General features: G+C 36.7%; 1 non-coding gene across 1 annotated transcript; it reads right to left on the bottom strand.

Annotated features, from left to right (window-relative positions):
* Nucleotides 1-3,223: 3,223 nt before the first annotated feature.
* LOC124890299 lies at nucleotides 3,224-3,330 on the bottom strand. Its single transcript, XR_007049100.1, has one exon. It is a non-coding gene; the product is annotated as a small nucleolar RNA R71 (small nucleolar RNA).
* Between the last annotated feature and the right edge of the window lie 3,588 nt (nucleotides 3,331-6,918).

The raw sequence follows: 6,918 nt of genomic DNA, 5'->3' as shown, positions 1-6,918 counted from the left end.
CAAAGCTTCTAATTTTCAAAAGAAAATAATGATAGAAAAGCTTTTATAAGACTAAGTGTTATGACTCACTAGATTTACAAGTATCATTTGTTATACATGATTTTATATTTTGACTTATGTGAGTCATATACATCCACATACATTTACTTTCTAACTATGATGATATTTTGCTTATGCATTACACCCCCATATACTCAGTACATCCTCAAAGTGTTGATCCATATATATATCTATATGCTACATTGTCTTATAATGTAGGTTCAGGTGCTCAGTATCAGCAGCGCAAGTAGTTTGAGCATCTCTATCTACACTCCCACAGTTGGTGAGTCCTCGTGATTTGAGGGCCTACTTCTTAAGATTACCTGCTTTCATAGTAATTGAGTTATCATTTTCAGTTTAGCCCAAGTCAGTTGGGGGTCTGTCCCAATGGCTCTCTAGTTCTTTAGTAGTAGAGGCTTGTCGGACTATGAGTTTAATTTTAGACTTTCAGTATTTGTTATTCAGATAGAAGCTACAATTTATTCAGTTTAGTTTTTGGGAAATTAAGGTATACTAAATTTAATCCAGTCTTACCACGTCATGTACGTCCTCAGATTAGATCTCCTTAATAAACCCATGTCGTGAATACTCTATTTCTCAAGCCTCGATAAAGTGTCAAGTTATGCCTAGCATCCCTTCATGTTTTGGACTCGGGTATTCCAACCTTTTGCTGACCTTTCCCTATATCAAGGTAGTGATGATGAATACTTGTGTAGATGGGAGAGAGTAAATGTGTTATGTTTGGGAAGATGGTTGTATGCTTGTTTCACGTAGGTATATAAATGAAAGAATTTTTTAGATGAAGTTTATTTTCTTGTGTATGACATGGTTAGTTGAGAATATTTTATGTGTATCATCCTATGAATTGAATGTTCATGAAAGTTGCTATTAATAGAAGTGTTAGAGAATATGAAAAAGATGCTTTTATGGGTATTTGTTTGGAAGTGCATATGTGGTTATGGAGATAGGCTTGAACGTCATGTTGGTGTATAAGAGGATATACGAGTAGTGCATTAATGAATTTCCTAGTAAGAGGTTGAATTTGTTATAGAAGTGATAAGAAGAATTATTTTAGAGCGGAGTAGTTACGATAATTCTTGGGGTATTAAATCCATGGTTCAAGACTAGTATTATGGCGGTACCTTGTGAGTTCGAGTTAGGCTTGACCACGATGAGAGCATTTAGTACAGTTTAGACTTTAGTAGACAGATTTATCAATGCCATGTGAGAATTATAAGCCGAATTAAGCTAGTATGATATTTGAAGGGAATAGTATAGTTGAGGGAGTGTTTGAGAAGTATTGCTAAGCTTGAAAATTAGAAGTTGTATTGCTTAAGACCTAGTAATTCAATCCTATCCCAGTGTATGGTTTATGGGTCTATGTTCCATGCTATAGAGTGGTAGCAATGTTGTAATCTCTTATTCAGAGGTCTTCTTCAAATCATGCCTGGAGTCCTTTACTCCCTAATATCGTTAGAGTTTCTTAGAAAAGTGTTGAAGAAGTACTCCATCTGGGTATGAGCATTCAATATGATTCAGTCCGTGTCGCCAGAAATCCAATTTAACAGTTAGACAGACAAATCTCTATAGTTTTCCATCTTCCAATTTAGTCTAGTCTCACTACTTGAATTTTTATAAGTATGGCCATTTCAAGAGGTAGTTTGTTCATATCCATGTAAATTTCGAATTCAGATCAGTATATGCATCAGTTTCAAATTCAGATATTAAGTCATGATTCAGTTCATAAGTATCCTGCGTATCATCTCAGACTTTTCCAAGTATTTCAGCCAAATCAGTATCATTTGGGGACGAACGATCCCAAGGAAAGATGTTGTAATGCTTTCATGTCATAAACCTCTCATTCTCTTTCCATGAAATTAGATCCAACTTAAAGTAATGGTTATTCATAAGTTGAAGCTCTCATTTCGATCTCAGCCATATAGCTATTCTTATGAAAGTTCGTGCACTCATAGATCAGTCCAGTAGCCCACTACGTTGGGATTCAGTCATACAGTTTATTTTGGTTGTGAATGATAGATTATATCCTTAGATTCCTCTATAATTTTAGCCTAATTAGCCATATTTGAGGACAAATGTTCCCAAGAGAGAGATATTGTAATACCCCATATTTTTCATAGCTTAAATTCATTCTTAGAATATTAAGGGATATCTCCCAAAATAAATAATATTTATTTAATGTAGAATTTTCAAGATTTCAACTTTTCATTGTGTGGAAAATTTAATAAGATTTCCATCGATACCAAATTCGCCCAAATCCGGCACTCAGTGAAGGAGTTATGGCATTTTTACGTTGGTAGCGTGCCACCTGCGCACTTGGCATATCACGGAGAAGGAAAAACAGTTAATGCTCAATTGTCTTGAACTAAACATTGAATAAATTTTTAGTTTATTGATCCTAGAGAGAATGATATTTGACTATCTAAGTCAATATATTACTTGCATGATCACGTACACTTGCGTGTCCGTAGGGACGCATCAAGTTTTTAGCGCCGCTGCCGGGGATCAAATAGAATTAGTAAATTGCTTTAATTTTTGGTTTTTGATAATAAGTTTAAGTGTTAATAACTTGATCTTAGTGGCTGAATTTTTGCAGGTTTAGCTGAATATTGGACTGGCTAGGGATAAAGAGTTAGTAGAGCCCTTTGCAGAACCAGAAGTAATTTTTCATCAGAGATGAAGAGCTTAATACTACATTCAACAGGGACAGATAGCAAAAATACGCGATCCTATAGTTGCTGATCCAAATGTTGGAAATGTTCCACCTCCTGTTGTTCCAGCTATTCCTGTTCAACCAGTCGCAAGACCTGTTTGTGAGGTGGCAATCCCACTTACGCACCTCGTGACTAACAGTATTTTGAAGCCTGAACCAGGAGTTCGGTGGGAATTGAAATAAAATATGGTGCAATTATTGAGATCTGCGGGAGAATTTCAGGGACTCTCACATGAGGATCTGCAGCAGCACTTACAAACCTTCCTGGACATAAGCGATACATATATTCTTGAAGATGTGAATACTGATTATGTTAGATTGACACTCTTTCCTTTTTCTCTACTGGGAGAAGCAAAAAGATGGCTACTTACTGAACCACACCAATCCATCACTACATGGGAAGATTGTGCTCGAAGGTTTCTCATTCGATTTTTTCCATCTTAGAAAATTGCACGATTAAGGATTGAGATATTGAGTTTCAGACAGAAAGATGGAGAGAATCTCTACCAAGCTTGGGAGAGATTCAAGGGCATGCTCAAAAATTGTCCTCATCACCATCAATCGAATGATGTTTTGGTGCATACATTTATAGAAGGCCTTGAGTCTAATACAAAGATTCTCTTAGATTCAGCAGCAGGGGGTCAAGCTTTGGAGAAAACATATGAAGAATTATATACCTTGCTGAATCAAATTGCACAAAGGAATCCTGATTGGCATGCAGACTCAATGAATGATCCCAAGAAGGTTTCAGGGGTTTTGGAGATTGATCAATTCACTGTGTTACAAGAACAGATTGCAGTAATGCAGAACCATATAACTTCTTAGCTCAACAACTTAATATTAGGTACAACACAACCAGCATCCAACGAATGTAATTCAACAGGTATATTTATAGTGTGAAGTTTGCGGAAGTGGTGAGCATAAAGCAGATGCATATTCTTTTAATCTAGATTCAGTCAACTACATGGGGAATCCAAATTATCAGGTTCAATAGAATTTGGCAGTACATATAATCCAAATTGGAGGAACAACCTTAATTTCTCATGGGGTGGGAATCAGGCACAGAATATAATCAGTATAAAAGACTAGTGAAATCAAATCCATTAGTAATATGGAGGAGATGCTTAAGCAGTTTATGGCTTAACAAGCACAGTTTGCGGTGGACATGAAGGCTTAACAGGCACAGTTTATAGCTGAGTTGAAGAGTCAACAATTGATCACAAGAAATCTGGAGTTGCAGTTAGGTCAAATCTTAGGATCGCAGAATACAAGGCCACAAGGAGCATTGCCTAGCGACATTGAGGCTAATTCTAAACAGGAGAATGTAGTTACAATGAAGAGTGGGTTGTATACTAAGAAGATGGTTCAGGAGCAGGATAATCCCGTGTTCACTGATGATAGTTTGCAAGAGAATGTAGAAGAGATTCATGTAAGGAAGAAAACTATCCCCTTACCCTTTCCTCAAAGGGGAAGAAAGAATTAAGAGGAAGCCACTTTTAAGAAGTTTTTAGATCTTCTGAAACAAGTCCAAGTAAACCTTCCTCTTGTTGACATTCTGCAGAGTATGCCAAAATATGCTAAATACTTAAAGGATATTGTTGCCAATAAGAATCGGTTGACTGAATATGCTACAGTTGCACTTACTCAAGAGTTCACGTCTAAAATTCAAAATAAACTGCCCATAAAATTGAAGGATCCAGGGAGTTTCACCTTGTAGATTACCCTTGGTCAAACTATTTGTGCCCGTGGATTGTGTGACTTAGGGGCTAGCATAAATATCATGCCCACGTTATGGTATTGAAAGATGGGTCTTGGAAGCCCTAAACCCACGACTATTGTGTTGCAGTTGGTAAATAGGTAACTTGCTAAACCAGATGGTATTATTGAAGATGTATTGTTGCAAGAGGGATCTTTAATCTCTCTGGTGGATTTTGTGATTCTTGACTTTGAGGCTGATCCAGTTGTTCCATTTATTTTGGGATGACACTTTTTAGCAACAGGGCAGTCACTTATTGATGTGGCAGCTGGAAAAATAACAATGCGAGCGCACGATAAAGTAGAGGTTTTTGACGTGTACAGAGCATTGAAATTTCCAGCCATATATGAGGAGTTGTCCTCAATATCAGTTATTGATCTTGCTTCAAATTGGCAGTTGCATTTGTTTGATGATCCATTAGAGCGAGCTTTGATAGATTATGATCTGCATGGGGATTCGAAAGTATTGGAATTGATCCAGGTTTTGAATTTAGCTGTAATTGAGACAAATAAAGTGTTGATTGAGCCTTTGAATAGACCAATTGGCCCACCACCCAGGCCTTTAGTTAAAGAATCTCCTAACTTGGAGCTTAAGGTTCTTCCTCCTCACTTACAATATGTTTTTCTTGGTGATCAAGATACCTTGCTTGTTATTTTATCTGCAGGATTATCCCATGTACAGGTAAAGGAAGCTGTACATCGGATAATCCTAAAGATAAGGCGATTGGCTGGCATATGTCTGATATTTTAGAAGTCAATCCAGCATTTGTATGCACAATATTTACATGAAAGAGGGGTACAGACCTAAAGTGCAGTAACAACAAAGGTTGAATCCTATGATGAAAGAAGTGATCAAGTGGTTAAATAGTGGTATTTTCTACCTAATTTTTGATCGCAAATAGGTGATTTTGGTGAACTGTGTACCAAAGAAGGGAGGAATGACTATGATGAATGATGATAATGAGTTGGTTCCCACACGTACAGTGACCAGTTGGAGAATATGTATATATTACCAGATGTTGAATAAAGTAACTCATAAAGATCACTATCCAATTTCCTTCATTGATCAAATACTGGATAGATTGGAAGGGCAAGAGTATTATTGTTTTCTAGATGGGTACTCTAGTTATAATCAGATAAGCATAGAACCGGAAGACTAAGAAAAGACCACGTTCACTTATCCATACGGTACATATGCTTTCAGATGCATGCCCTTCGGCTTATACAATGCACCTGCTACATTTTAGAGATGTATGATGGTGATATTTTCTGACATGGTGGAAGAATTTATGGAGGTATTCATGGATGATTTCTTCGTATATGGTAATTCATTTGAAAAGTGTTTGCAAAATTTTGATAAAGTTCTAGCTCGATGCAAAGAAATAAACTTGGTGTTGAATTGGAAAAAGTGTCATTTTATGGTTAAGGAAGGAATTTTCTTAGGCCATAAAGTGTCATGCAAAGGTCTGGAAGTTGACAAAGCAAAGGTTGAAGTGATTGAAAATTTGCCTCATCCAGTTACAGTCAAAGGCGTGCAAAGTTTTTTGGGACACGTTGGGTTCTATAGATGATTCATTCAAGAATTCTCAAAGATTGCAAGTCCCATGTGCAAATTTTTAGAGAAAGAATCCAATTTTGAGTTCAGAGATGATTGCCATAAAGCTTTCGAAAAGCTTAAGAAGAAGTTGACGGAAGCAGTGTTGGGTCAGAGAAAATAAAAGGTATTTTGATCGATCTACTATACTGCAAGGTGCTGAATGATGCTCAAGTTAACTACACAATTACAAAGTAAGAGATGTTGGTTGTGGTATATGCATTTGATAAGTTTCGATCTTACTTAGTTGGTACCAAGGTCATTATTCATATAGACCATACTTCCATTAAGTATCTTGTGAACAAAAAGAGTGCAAAGCCATGATTAATTAGGTAGATTCTGCTACTTCAAGAATTTGATCTTGAGGTGCATGATAGAAAGGGACCTGAAAATCAAGTTGTTGATCACTTGTGAAGGCTAGAAAATCGAGACCATATTGTGGATGACTTTCAGAGTATCATGGAAGACTTTCTTGATGAGAAGTTGTTGTTATTAGATGCAGTTGAGTTCCCATGGTATGTTGACATTGTAAATCTGATAGTTTGTGGGGTGTATCCTCCCAAAAACACCTCGCAACAAAGGAAGAAATTACTCCATAATTCTCGTGCTTACATTTGGGATAAACCATAACTTTTCAAGCAGGGTCCATATGGAGTGATTCGTAGGTGTATCCAAGAGGCTGAATTTTTAAAAGTGTTACAAGATTGCCACTCATCTCCATAAAGTGGACATCATAGGAGTGAAAGGACTGTGAGGAAAGTGTTGCAATCAGGTTTTTTTTTGCCAACTCTATTTAGAG

This window comes from Capsicum annuum, unplaced genomic scaffold, assembly GCF_002878395.1.
Source record: "Capsicum annuum cultivar UCD-10X-F1 unplaced genomic scaffold, UCD10Xv1.1 ctg1491, whole genome shotgun sequence".
Taxonomy (NCBI): domain Eukaryota; kingdom Viridiplantae; phylum Streptophyta; class Magnoliopsida; order Solanales; family Solanaceae; genus Capsicum; species Capsicum annuum.
The sequence above is the reverse complement of the archived record's forward strand: the minus strand, read 5'-3'. Positions and strand labels throughout refer to the sequence as shown.